The sequence below is a fragment of the Olea europaea genome, chromosome 13 (assembly GCF_002742605.1).
Source record: "Olea europaea var. sylvestris chromosome 13, O_europaea_v1, whole genome shotgun sequence".
NCBI classification, from domain to species: Eukaryota; Viridiplantae; Streptophyta; class Magnoliopsida; order Lamiales; family Oleaceae; genus Olea; species Olea europaea.
In genome coordinates, this window is record NC_036249.1 from 5739038 (window position 1) to 5755057 (window position 16020).

Sequence of the window (16020 nt, forward strand, 5' to 3'; positions counted from 1 at the left end):
CTCCACTGATCCACTTCCTTAGTTCCTTACTTCATAATCGTAAACTCGTGCCCTCAATTCACCAAAGAAATCTAAGCATAAAACCATGGAGATGATCAATATAATTAACGTATTCATTGTATACGCTTATGTAGCTGGAGGTGGCTCAATCTTTAGGTAAGTGAGTTAACTACCTAAGGCCATGCATTTGGGCAATGCCTCTAAATTTTAGGAACCATGCTACATTGCGTGAAAAGTTTAACATCTTTGAAAATGCCCAAATACACGAATTAAAATTAAGATACAAAGATCTTTAACTCAACAGAAAATAAAAATTGACCACGGAGAATTTTTCGACTCACTAATCCATTGTACATTTGGTTCTTGGGTTAACATTTTGGGGCCATGCTTGATGGGCCCTAGACGGATAGGGGTGCCAAATTATTGGTGGGGCAGGCACCAATAGGGGGGCGCCATCCTTCCAGGACCACATGGGCCCTGTACGTGTATCTTTATCCTAACATTTTAGCTTATTTTTTGTCTGTCTAATTTGTGGTCTTTTACTTGCCACATAATTTATTCAATTTTATAGGTCTAAGATTTGTCTTCGAATATAAACGAAAAGGGAAAGGATTGTAATTTTCTTTTCTTTAGATTTTTTTTTTTTTTAATGGTTAACACTCGTGAAAACTAATTGTCCACATTGTTACCTGGCCAGATAGTGTTACTGCTCGAAATTATGTACGAAAATTACAATGTTAATCTTCAGCTTATTGTTAAGTAACAAATCAACACTCAATCCTTTTAGTACTGTGGCACAATCAAATGTCCAACGATAGGAATTTTCAAATTTTTATTAAATTGTCAAAGTGACGATAAGTCCATGTTTGGAAATGGATTATAATCAATTTAAATTATGAATGATGAATAGTGAATAAGTGGGTGGTACTTATAGATTTTACGAAATATATAAATAAAAAGTATATTTGACCAGAAATAACTAAGAAAATACCTACCAAACATGAGCTAACATAAATTTTAACAATTTCCGTTGGTGAGGACTGACTGCGCAATTATGATAAAAAGTTGAAAACCAACTTCTATGTGAATGATACGGAACAATGATGCAATTTTTCGAATTAGTTACATGAAAGTAGGAAATCTTCTTCTGTGATTAGGAACTTCAGTTAGTCCACTTAGCCCTTGTATAGTTTAGCTAAAAATTATTATTATTATTATTATTGTAAATTTTAATAAAATTGATGAAATCTATCTGCTTGAACTATATACGGAGGTAAAGACGACATCAACCACAGGTCCGCCACTCAATGTTGAAATTGCACTTATGGAGGAAGTAAAATGACTCTCTGCAAATAATAATAATAATTACAAAAACGTCCATATCTTTAAATTTTATTATGAAAAATGTTCTTACATTTTATTTTTTGACATTTTTGCTCTTATTTTCACATTTCTTTGCAAAAAACTCCATTTTCATCCAAATTTTTTAATAAAAAGTAATGAAATGACTAATATACCCTCATTTTTAAATAAAATAAAAGGAAAGGAAAGAAAAATTTAGAACTAATTACAACCTTACTCCTATATTTTTAAAAAAAAAAATGTGCAAACAAGTCAAAGATAAATTATCAAAATATTAGAAATAATGAAAAATAAAATTCACTTTTCCTTCTCCTCCTCCACCACCAACCCATCCTATACCAACCTTTCATCTTCTTCCCCAACTTCATCTTCAGAAAACTATAACTTTCATTTTTTTTTTTCCGGGTAACCTAGAATTGACAGATCTCCTCTTTTCGGTGTTCCCGCCCACTGCACTAGTCACGCGCCACCCACCTCGCATTTAGAAATCAGTAATCCGATTAGAAACACGGGTCTTGACCACTATCTTATTGATATTGAATAGCTTTTTATTTGAGAACTTCCAGGAAATCTTTCTTGTCAAATTTCCCACGAAGTAACTCAAAAAATAGCCAGCCTTTCCCCTTAGAAGTAACGAACTACTCTCTCAAAATCACCAAAGAAACCAAGCGGTACGAGGAAGAGGAATTGAAGGGAAGCAAGTTCGAAGTATCTCTCTACCGACGCCTTCTTTGCTTGATTATATTATGGATAAAATTTTACAATGTAGTCATCATCAAGTTCCACACTTTTTGGTATACCCTTCTCATCTCTTTCCTTTCCAAAGACAATTGCCATTAAATTTTTTTTCTGAAGATGAAGTTGGGGAAGAAGAAAGGTGGGGGACAGGTTGGGTTTGGCGGTGGAGGAGGAGGAAAAGTGAATTTTTATTTTATTTTTTTCATTATTTCTAATGTTTTAATAATTTATCTACGATTTGTTTGCACTTAAATAAATAAATAAATAAAAACTATAGGAGTGTGATAGCAACTAGGATTTTTTTTTTTTTTTAATTTAAACACGAGGATATATTCATCATTTCATTGCTTTTTATTGACAAATTGGATAAAAATGACTCTTTTTGCAAAGAAATGTGAAAATAAAGGTAAAATGCCAAAAAAATGAAAGATAGTAACATTCCGTGCTGCTAATAATAATAATAATAATAATAATAATAATAATAATAATAATAATAATATATTATAAAAGTGAAGAAAAGAGAAGAGAACAGAGAAAAGTCAATAGATTTTTGTATTTTATTAAGAACAAAAGTTCTGTATTTATATGACAAAATCATGGATACAACAATAATTATTTCTGGGGCTGCAGGGGTGTAATTGTCATTCACCTCTAAACCTTAATAAATTTTCCTTTTACAACACTCCTCTTTGAATGACACATTACAAAATATCTATCTCGTTAAAATCTTATTTGATAAAAATTCAATGGAAAAAAATCAAAACAAAGGAAAAATAGTACAATTATTTTAGAGTACTAAAAATAAATGTCGTCTCATTAAAATCTTGTTAGGAAAACTCAATGGGACAAAACCTAAACGAAGAAAAAGAGTACAACTACTCCCCCTGACGTTGATCACTGACAATCTTTGAATCGATGCATTTCAATCTCATGAACTAATTTCTTGAACGTAAATGTTAGCAGTGCTTTTGTGTATAAATCGGAAACATTGTCACTTGAGCGAATTTATTGGATATCGATGTCGCCTTTTTTTGAAGCTCATGTATATGAAAGAATTTTGGAGAAATATGTTTCCTTCTATCACCTTTAATATAGCCTCATCTGAGTTGTGCAATACAAATTGTATTGTCTTCATAAAAAATTGTTGGACCGTCCTTTATTAAAGTTAATCCGCATGATGCTTGGATATGATGAGTCATGTTTCTCAACCACACACATTCTCGGCTTACTTCATGAATTGCAATAATTTTAGAATGATTTGAGGATGTAGCTGTCAATGACTGCTTCATAGATCTCCATGATATAGTTGTTCCTCCACGTGTAAATACATAACATGTTTGTGATTTAGCTTTATGTGGGTCAGATAGATAACTTGCATTTGCATATCCCACTAAAACAGATCCCGACTTTTGAGAGTAAAATAATCTCAAATCAATGGTACCCTTTAAGTAACGAAAAATATGTTTAACATTATTCCAATGTCTTTGAGTTGGTGTAGAGATATATCTTGCAAGGAGATTTACAGAAAAAAGTTATGTCGGGTCGAGTACAATTTGCAAGATAAGTTAAAGCTTCAATTGCACTAAGATATAATACTTCAGGATCAAGAACCTTTTCTCCATCTTCAAGTGAACGAAATGGATCTTTTTTCACATCAAGTGATCGAACAACCATAGGTGATACCAATGGATGTGCATTATCCATATAAAAACGTTTTAAAACTTTTTCTGTATACGTAGATTGGTGAACAAATAATTCATCTGCGAAATGTTCAATCTACAATCCAAGACAAAATTTAATTTTTCCCAAATCTTTCATCTCAAATTCATTTTTCAAATAATCAACAATTTTGTTGATCTCTTCAGGAGTTCCAATTAAATTTAAATCAGCAGTTTTGTTGAGCTCTTCAAGAGTTCCAATTAAATTTAAATCATCAACATAAACTGTCACAATTGCAAATTCACTATTTATTTATTTTTATGAAAACACATGGGCATACATCATCATTTTTATAACATTCATTCAACAAATATTTGCTAAGGCGATTATACCACATGCGTCCGAATTGCTTTAATCCATATAATGATCTTTGCAATTTAATTGAGAACATGGTTCTCAGGTACGTATCGTTTGTTCCTGGCACCTTAAGTCCTTCAGGGACTTTTATATATATGTCACTATCAAGTGAACCATACAAATATGCAGTTACTACATCCATAAGGCGCATATTAAGTTTTTGTGACGCAGTCAAACTAATTAAAAATCTAAAAGTGATGGTATCCATTACAGGAGAATATGTTTCTTCGTAATCAATTCCTGATCTTTGTGAGAAACCCTTGACTTTGTGTTGTAATTTCATTATTTTCATTCATCTTTCGTACAAAAATTCATTTGCATCCAATAGGGATTACATTTTCAGGTGTTTGAACTACAGGTCTAAACACTTTTCGTTTCTCCAAAGAATTCAATTCCGTCTATATGGCTTCTTTCAATTTTGGCCAATCATTTCTATTTTGATAGTCTTTAGCCGATTGTGGTTCAAGATCCTCATTTTGCATAATATCAAGAGCCATATTAAAGGCTAAAATATTGTCTATAACAACATTATTTCCTTCCCATAATTTATAAGATAACATATAATTTATTGAAATCACATTATTTTCAGACACTTGTGGTTCTTTAGGAATTATATTTTCAATATTTGATTGATCAATCTTTTCTATTATTATTTCTTCTGAAGTTTTGTTTGGTTTTTCTTATGCACCTTTCTTTTTCGAGGTACAGAGTATTATGAACTAACTGATCGACCACGCTTCTAGGATTCATTTGCCACAACAAATTGTCCTACAGGGACATCAATTTTTGTTGGAATATATGACTTTGTCACTTTTATTGTGTCAACAAATATATCAGGTAATTGATTTGCAATTCTTTGCAAATGACTCATTTTTTCAACCCTTGCTCCATTAATTGTTGCAAGAATCAAAGTGATATAGAGTTGTTTCATTCCAAGTAATTTTACCTTATTTTCCAAGATGTAGTTTTCCCCTCCCAAAGTTGAGAAAGTCATTTCATTAAAATGACAATCTGCAAAACGTGTAGTAAATAAGTCATACGTTAAAGACTCAAAATACCTAATAATTGATGGAGAATCAAAACCCACACAAATTTCAAGTTTTCGTTGGAGACCCATTTTAATATGTTGTGGTGATGAAATAGGGACTTGGATAGTATAACCAAAGACCCGTAGCTGACAAATATCAGGTTCATAACCAAATACCAATTGCAAAGGTGAATATTGATAATAGACAGTTGATCTGATACGAACCAATGGTGCAGCATGTAATATGGCATAACCCTAAATAGAAGCTGCTAGTTTTGTTTTCATAAGTAATGGTCTAACAATAAATTGTAGACGTGTAATAAACGACTCTACCAAATCATTTTGTGTATGGACATGCGCAATTAAATATTCAATTATAATCCCGATTGACATACAATAATCATCGAATGCTTGTGATCTAAATTCACTAGCATTGTCAAGGCGAGTAGTTTCAATTGAGTAATCGAGAAATTGTGCTCGTAATTTTATAATTTGAGCAAGTAATCTAACAAAAGCTACATTCCTAGTGGAAAGTAGGCAAACTGTGACCATCTAGTAGAATAATCAATTAATATCATAAAATAACGAAATAGTCCACGTGGTGGATGTATTGGCCCATATATATCTCCATGAATTCTTTACAAAAAAATTGGAGATTCAATATTGACATCTGTAGTTGAAGGTCTAATGACTAATTTGCCTTGCGAACAAGCTACACATAGACAATCATTAGGTAAAAGAATCTTCTGGTTCTTTAAAAGATGTCCATGTGAATTGTTTATTATTCGACGCATCATTATAGCTCTTGGATGTTCAAGTCGATCATGCCAAAGAATAAAGCTTTTTGGGTCAACGCTTCTGGTTCGTGATATTATTTGATTCAACCATTTTTATAAATGTATAATACATATTAGATGGGAGTGTATAATTTTTTTTATCTGCTTCTGATCAGATATAAAAGAAGTTATGCGATGATATTCAGTATTATTTTATTGCATCGTCTCAATATGATATCCATTGCAGTGGATATTTTTAAAGATAAGCAAATTTCTTCTGAATTTGCTAGAATAAAGTGCATCGTCAATATATAATTTTGTATTATTTGGTAAAATAATACAAACTCTTCCGGAGCCTTCAATGATATTTGATGCACCTGATATTGTATTAACATTATTTTCTTTCAATGTTAAGTCCAAAAAATATTTTTTATCTTGAAGAATAGTATGTTTAATTGCACTATCAATCAAGTGTCTTGATAATCTATCATGAATCTATCAATATAACAAAATAGATATATTTAAAAAAACTTGAATTCAAATTCAAATTCAAAATGATAACATAATGAATACTTGTGAAATTAACGATGCATAATAAAGTTCAAAATTTTTTTCGAAAAATAAAAACATATTTCAAACTAAATTTCTCAAATAAAAGGAAATACTATAAACATAAAAGATAAAAAAAAACAAAAAAAAAAACTAATCTATATCTTTCATCAGACCACCCCAATCAAATGATCAATATTCTCATTTGGATCAACAAAGAAATCGAAGACATCCAAATAGGTCACATCAATTGGACCATCATAGTCAGCAAAATTTGTCTCCACTTTTTCCTTTCCTTTGATTATTTTTGGTAGAGATCTACAAGGTGTTTTGCTGTACAACAGGTACGTGTCCAATGTCTTTTCATTCCACATTCAAAGTAACTTTCTTCGTGTACCTTTTTGGATATGCTACTTTCGTTTGATTTGTGCCTTTTAAAATTGTTATCTTATTGTTGATAACTTTGTTAATTATTTCGTCTATGGTTTAATCTGCGTCCACGTCCAAATCCATGTCCATATCCTTGTCTTAATATTGCATTTGCTTCTGGCAATGTAGTATCATTTATTTCAGGCAATGGTACAAAATCAGTTGGACGTGACCTATGATTTTTCGTCAGTAGTTCATTATTCTGTGCAGCAACAAGTAGGCAAGATATAAGTTTTGAGTATTTTTTGAAACCACGCTCGAGATATTGCTGCTGCAGGAACACATTCGAAGCGTGAAAGGTGAAAAAAGCTTTCTACATGTTTTCATCAGTGATTTTTTCTCTACACAATGTCCATTTTGAAGATATTCTGAACAATTCAGAATTGTACTCACTAATAGTTTTGAAGTCTTGCAAACAAAGGTGCATCCACTCATAGCGGACTTTGGAGAGGACTATGGTCTTTTGATGATCAAATCTTTCAGTTAATTTTTTCCAAATAACTTGTGGATATTTTTCATTGAGATATTTAATTTTCAGTCCATCGTGAAGATGATGATGAAGAAAGATGAGTGCTTTTACAAGATCCTGCAGGGATTCTTTATTTCATTCTTTTATTGTTTTTTCCAAATCTTTTGAGACAAGATGAATGTCAGCTTCAAGTATCCTTGATAGATTGTTTTTGCCAGAGATGTCAAGTGCAGCAAACTTAAGTTTTGTGATGTTTGCCAATTGATTAACTACAAATAAAGTGAGAAAAAATAAAATTAGTTTCGAAGAATATAATTAGACATCACATAATAGTTAATCATGACATAAGTTATGTGTTTTCTTTTAGGGATAAATACTAAAATATTATACTCTTAGAAACATATGCTACTTCAGGAGCATATTGTGTTTTACTATTACTTCTTCAAGAGCAATATGTTAATATTCTTCTAGAATATTGAAAATTATAATGTATACTCTTCAGGAGCTTCAGGGATAAACACTAAAAATTTTCTTCAAAACAATTAATCATAAAAAATGTATAAGTAAAGAAAAAAATCTTCCAAGCATGCACGTGAAAAGAATATTTAATTACAATACAAATAGGATATGATGTAAAAATTAATTACCAAATAGATAATATATGAATTTATATTTTAAAATTGATTACTAAACATGTATTAGGAAAAAGAATCTCCATACATGGAAGTAGCAAAATTGGTTAAATCACTTATTGGCTAAGTTTTTTACCAACATGTATATAAATTTCACATATATAGAAATTAAAAATAGAACTAATATGTAATAGATTCAAAAGACAGAATTAATACTGAATAATATGTGGAAAAAATGATCATATATGAATAAAAAAAAGTGAATTAATATGTGTTCAAATTACACATACTAAAAAAGTGAATTAATATGTTCAAATTACACATACAAACGTGAATTAGAATTAATATGCATGTCGATGAAAAGTAGAGAAAAAAAGCAACCTCATTATGATGCATATGTATATTGAAATATTTCACATGCTACCAAATTAATTTTGGTACACGTGATAATTATTCATGCCTATAAAAATTATTACCTTCACTAAACTTTGAAAAATTAAGTTGTCGTGCTGATAACGAGTTATAAAAGTAAAGAAAAGAGGAGAGAACAGAGAAAATTAATAGACTTGTGTGTTTTATTAAGATCCAAAATTCTTTATTTATAGGACGGAATCAGGGATACAACAGTAATTATTTCTAGGGTGTAAGGGTGTAATTGTCATTCAACTTTAAACCCTAATAAACTTTTTTTTTTACAAAATAATAATAATAATTGACCAGTCAAAGAGTATTGACCATTAGGTTTTGAGGTGCCGGACTTGCCATTATTTACATCTCGTGTTTCCTTTAGAATTTTTTCACATGTATTATATATTATTTCGATTTAATTCACTTTTTTGAATCTTAATATATATTTTCATTCACAACAACAATAACTGTTGTTTGTACACAACTATTTAAAATGGAACACTTGTTTTCAAGGGAGGTGCCTTGTTCTCGTTCCCGTATCGTTTACCATTCATGATAGTGGGGCAAAGAACTTTGTCATCGCTACTGATAATATTAAGTTTAATGAAATGAATGGTAAAATTTACTCGGAATGGTTGATAATTGGTCGTGATGTATTTATCAAAGTAAAAGATATGAAGTTTTATATAATTTTCTAGAGGGAAATTTAGATATTAACAGTTTGCACTTAATGACTAATTATATTCACACGATAATTATTGTTAATGTTCTCATTTGATTTGCAATGAAAGTCCTTAATTTTTGCTTGTTTTTGTATTTATGTCTCTAGCATTCTTATATTCTACATATCATTAATTGGCACGAATTTGTTAAGAGAATATCAGAAAATTATTTGTCTCTCATACTTTTGAATAAGCAAAATAACCAACAGATAAAAAGGTTTGACAAAATATTTGTCCCTCATTTCAATGTACGTTAGTAGAATATTTGGCAGAAATTATTATCATAAACAAGATATGCTACTTAATTGAAGGTTGATGATAAAAATACAATGAAGAGAATTGGAGACATAAGTGCAAAAATGAAAAACTTCATTGCAATTAAAATATAGTACAGATAATAAAAATGTGTGAATATGATTACAAAGGTGACGGAATGTGAATATGATACTCAAAAGTCAAATTTAATTGAAAATATCACAAGTCTGTGATATTTTTGAAACATGGATGATGTTTATGATCTCTGATATTGTCTCTATTAAATTTTTCACAAAATCTCAATTTCAAAAATTATTTTAATAAGCCCTTTTTGACAATTATCTAGTACACAAAGATTCTCGTCGTGACTTCTAGACAACCAAATTAACCTGAATGCCCTATCATTAATTTCTTCTACAATGGCCACGCCCACTATCTCCGTGTTTGAACACCTTATTTTGCTATTCAAGAATTTTGTCTACATTGAGATGATTCTAATTTTGGCACTCAAATAACGAGAATAATTATTTATAATTTGTTTCTCACCAAGTAATGCATGCTAACATGAAGAATAGTTAAAAAAAGACATGGAAACTTTATTGGTTTGTTTAAGAGTTATGCTTACCGACAATCCCTACTCGATCAATCATGTCGTGATTAGGAGCAGATCCAGCCTCCACGTTCAGTTAGGGCAGGGGTTGACTTTGACCATTGATCGTCGACAATCAACGATCGTAATAGCCCAATCGTTTATTAAAATTTGATTAAATAATATTAAAATATATATATATATATATGCACTAAAATGTAAAATTTACATTTATGAAAATATAGTTTCAATACAATCCAAAATACTAAAAAAAAATACGGTACAAGTGTTATTTAACAACTCATGCTCTCAGCTAGAAGCAGTTGCGAGATTAGAAGTACAATTAGAACTAGGAGAACTAGGTATAGACTTCCGTTTCGGTTGAAAAAATCGATCCATACTCTGCCCCTAATTTAATTTTCAATTAGAATTTATTAAAAAATCACAATTCTTAGTAATAACTCCTAATTTCCTTTTCTATATGAATTAAACATTGATTCACTGTCTGACAACAAAGGGTTTGCAAATTGCAATTGCATAAGCGCAAATCAACAACACAAGTATACAACAAACAAGTACAAAATTCAATAGTGAGACAAACAAAAGTCCAAAACAATTCAACAAAAACAAAAACAAAAACAAAAAATTTAAACTATTCAAGTCTTCAAGAATTCAAGTTATTCAACTCACCAGTCACCACTGCAAACTGTAGGTTGCTTGCTCACTTGCTCGGCCTAGGACTCGTTCCTTGAGGCCTTGCCAGTCGCCTCCAGTCCTCGGAGTCTATCGTGCTATCACAATTTTACTGAAATACATGTCAACAGATTTCGTGCTATCACAATTTTACCTCACACTCCGACATGCTGATCAATTAGATCCTCATACAGATCACATTTTTATCACGCATTTTCATGTAAAAGATATGTACACAAAGTAGATAAAAACTTATAATTACCAAACAATTAAATGAGCAACGTGAAAAATTCTACTGAAACCAACAACTCCTAACAAGCAGCCCCTATTCTTATCACACAAGTATTATTTTATTGCGTGAAAGGAAACTATTCAGTTTAATCTATGAAATTCGATTCTAGTTCAGTATTCAATGTTACATGCAACACAAACATTCCAAAAGTCATTAGATCCAATTCTTTCAAATTTCACATATAATCCTCAACAATACTGCAAGAAGCAAAAGAATGATTTCGAAGTTCAAGAAAATCAAATCTAGTGTGCAGTCTTAAATTATATTCAATTTTACACAATAGCACACTTCATATCTCCTACACAAAAAGTCAACAAATTTATACTCACATTTACTTCACAACAATCAACATAACCATTAAAAAAAATCAAGAATTTTCGTACATTTAACAGGAAAACCCACAGATCTAAGGGAGAGAATGATATTCTTACTCTTGGTAAGCCGAGAGAATGAAGACAGAGCGAAGAGCACTCGACCGAGAACCTATACGAAAGCCATTGTTGTCTTGTTGATTGGGGGGAAATATCAAATTAATGCCACATACCTTGTGGGGGATTTAATTTCCTCATTTGGGCCTAATGATTTTTTTTAAAAAAAAAAATAGGCCCAATCTCTGGTCAAATCAGCCCAAAGAAAGAAAAAAAATTGAAAGTCATCTTCTCCCCTTCGTCTCCTGTTCAGCTGTTCTAGTTCCGGCTCTGCAAGTCTCCAACTACTGTGAGGCTGCGTCTGCTCCCTCGCCAAGTGCTGACTCCGCCCTTGGTCGTGATATTTTTTCTTTGTAAATACTCGATATATTGTAAAAAACAACAAACAATATTTGAATTTTCTTCTTTCGTAATCATACTAAATGACCAGGGGCGAACGCAGATATTTTACATTAGGGAATCACAATCAAATTTTAAAAAAAAAATGACGAAAATTTTTTATTACTTTATATGGGTTATAAACTGTTATACTACTTTTTCATCTTGATTATTTTTACATCTAAAAATTTTATATGTAAAAAAAAATTGATCATTTTTAGGATTTTTTTTTTTATTATTGTTACTTTTTCCTCTCAGTTAATTAATTTTTTTAAAAATAATCTAATAATTTTCCTAATAAAATTTTTGACGTCATTTGAAAAAAAAAATTAATTGATCGAGAGGAAAATGTAACAATAAAAAAAAATCCTAAAAATGATTGAATTTTTTAATATATAAAACTTTTTTATATATAAAAATAATCAAGATGAAAAAGTAGTACAGCAATTTATAACCCCTATGAAGTAATAAAAATTTTATTAAGAATTTTTATGTCCAAAAAAAAATAAAAAAAAATTGATATCATATCACATATAAAAATTCATAATAAAATGATGTAAATTATATTGAGACATTTTTCGCGCAAAAATAATAAACATTAATAAAATAATTAATTTTTTTTCAAAAAAAAGAGTTATACGTCTCTTTTTAGCATACATATTTGACACACGTTTAATTATTTTTTATATTCATTTAGATTATTTGATATATTTATGATATAGTTCTCGAAATGAGTTTCGAGATGATATATAACATTTATGGATATGGTTAGCATATAATCGTTGAAATTTTTTTAAAGTTAACTTGTTATCGAAATTCTCGAAATATTAGTTTGGAACTGCCTATTTTGATGTCTCATAACATTTGCTACGATTGGTCATTTCATACAACATTAACGACGTGAAAATACTATGTTGTGAGTACTTCAAAATGATATTAAGAATATAATATTTTAATTTGGTTCCATGTTTCATAGTGAGCCCGAAAATTGAGACGACAAAAAAAAAAAAAAAAGGACTTGAAAAAACTAGAGGGCCAAGTGACCATAGAGGACACTCCTTGGGTCCGCCCCCTGTGAATGACGGTCTAATATATGAAACATATCAAAAAATTATTAAGAGTTTAGTTTGTTTTCATTTTTTTAGGTACTAATTCGAACTTTAAATTTTTATTTTTATTATTTTTTTATATATTTTCGTTTAGGTTGTTTTATTTTATTTTTATTATACTTCTTCAAATTGTTTGAGTTTGAGTGCTACTACTGCTTTTCTTGTAGAGTTGCATGCTAAGATTGATTGGAGGAGAATTGTTCCAGCTAATCCTGAAATTGAACGCACTTTTCATCGATTGCAAAGAGAGACTGGAGAAGCACAGTTGCAAATGGCTAACGAACCTAACAACCATGTTATCCCTAGCCAATGAAGGAAAGGCGGTAGACGAAGGAAACAAGATTTTAGGAGATTTCTTGACTCCTCAAGTAATTCAAAGCCAGTCCAGCATAGTGTATCCACCGTTTGGACAGCCTATTTCCAATTGAAGACCAATTTGATACAATTGTTCCAGAATGGGCATCAATTTTATGGCAGAGCTGAAGAAAATCCAATACACACATATCTCGATTCTTGGATATGTGTCAACACTTCAAGTACCAAGGAATTTCGGACGATACTATTAGGCTAAGGTTGTTTCCACATACACTACAGGATAAGGTACTTGAAGGTTGGATTCACTTCCTATTGCAAGTATCACTACTTGGAATGAGTTGGCTCATAAATTCTATACGAAGTTCTTCTCATCGGCCAAGATAGCGAAATTGAGACATGAGATATCAATATTTAGTCAAGGGGAATCTGAATCATTTGATGAAACCTGGAATAAATTCAAAAACATGCTCCGGAAGTGCCCTCAACATGGGTTCAAATATACGAGAATACATGTAGTTTTGTGAGCACTTACATATTCACGCAAAGAATAGGGATATATTTCTATCCTCTATCGGACCCTACAATAATTTATACCTTATCGAATTTATTCATCTTCTTTCAAATAGATGAAACAAACCACCAAAACTCAAACAATTACGGGCCCATAATCATGGAAGCAATTAAATGCATATAAATCATTCAAAGCAATCAATACGTGTTTTAGTGTCAAAATACGGAACAAAGAATTAAATATCACATTACAAGATTCATCGATCTCCTAGTATAGATTTTTCTAGTCTAACATGATGGGAAGAAGAACATGACAATTAAAATCAAGAAAAGACATCACCCTATTGAAATTTTTGAAGTGAGATCTTGAATTTTGGATTAAATCTTCTTGTTCTTCCTTCTTCTTGCTCTTCAAATCCTCCCAAAATAATGTATAATGCGTGGTGTATGTTTTTGGACGTTCCTAGGGCTTTTAAAAGACATAAGATTTGGTTCCATAAGAATTGTAATCAGAAAAGGAAACCAGAAAATTTTCATCGCAATTGGGCTGTCGCTTAGGCCAACATTTCCTTCTCGGTAATAAGAAAAACATATGGGGCGATTGCCCGATTTTTATAACTGGGCCATCGCCTAGGTAAAATTTCTTCCAAATGTTACATTTTAACCCTCAAAGTCAATTTTTTATTCTTTCAAGCCATTTCTCTTGCAATTTCAACCCTTTGACTTTCATTTGCATCCAATTAATCTTCATTTTGTGATCCGAATCAACTATTAAAATGTTGCAATTTAGTCCTCATACTTTGAATTTTCTTCTTTTTTGGTTCTTTTTCGTTTCTTTTCTCTTGAATTCCACCACATTCATCAATAAAGGCCTACAAAATATAATTACATAGAATTAAGCCGTGATTTAAACTCTTTGATCATAATTAAATCATATTTGTGAACTAAATTAGTATTTAAAAACACATTTATCATATAACAATAACAACAAACTAACTTTTTTTTTTTTTTTTGGATAAGGTAAGTGTATTATATTCAAAGTGTAAAAATAGGGTACAAGATCACAAGGGCATACCCCAGAAATACAACGCTAGGAATATGTCTTCCTAGCACCAACAATAGGAGCCTAGATTTATAGCCTAGCCATGACAAGAAAAAATATCCACAGAAAAATTCCACGAGTGTTGGAACCATCTATTTTTATTAGATGGAGCCAAGTCTCTACATAAATCTACTCGCGCACAAATAGTAGAAACAATATCCTAAATAACAGTAGACTCAAGTTTAGGAGCCTCACCATGGGTCCTAGCATTACGCTCACGCCAAATAGCATAAATTGAAGCCGCAAACATCAAACGAATAACAATAGAGCGCAATGACCTCTCACGAAACTCCATCCAAAAAAGAGTATTTGGCCAACTTCCCTGAAATCAAGGCAAGTTACACCTCACGTGCAAAGCTTGCCAAACATTCTCAAAAAATGGACAAGCAAAGATCAGATGGTCTACATCCTCCTCAGAACAACCATACAGCACACAACGCATAGACTGTATTAAGCCAAAGCGAAAAAGCTTTTCCTATGTATAGAGGCCACCTTGAATTGCTAGCCAAAGGATAAATGCATGACAGGGAATACATTTAGGGAACAATACAATGCAATACCAAGTCACCCTAGGGCAGCGAGGTTGAAGAGACTCGCAAGCACTACGAACAAAGAAGACTCAATGCACATTATCCACCCATCGGAAGACATCCTCTCTAGTATTATCTGGCCGAAGAGTATCAAGCGTGTCTCGCATGAAATCGGACAAAGCTGGGGAATGAGCTGAAGGCCACTTCCAAGTATCACCTTCAATAATGTCAGCCACCTTAGCTAATATGTTCAATCTAGATTCAGGAATGATCCTCTCACCAAGAATCTTTTCTAAAGGGCCAAGAGGATGCCAATTATCAAACCAAATCGAAGCACGCTTACCATTATCAATTTTGAATTTTATTTTGTCCCTCCGTATATCCCTAAGACCAAGAATCCTTCTCTGACTCCAAAAACAATCCCCAAGACATTTCAATTCCCAAGTGCTCTGACCTTTAAGCAAGTAGCACCGTGCCCACGAAACCTAAAGAGAGAAGGCAAAAGTCGTACAAACTGACCAAATGTGCTTTAACATAACAGCCTTATTTCAAATCTCCATATTCCACAGACCCAAACCTCCCTCCTCCTTAGGCATATAAATTTTTGCCCGAGCCACTTTAGTCCCACTGG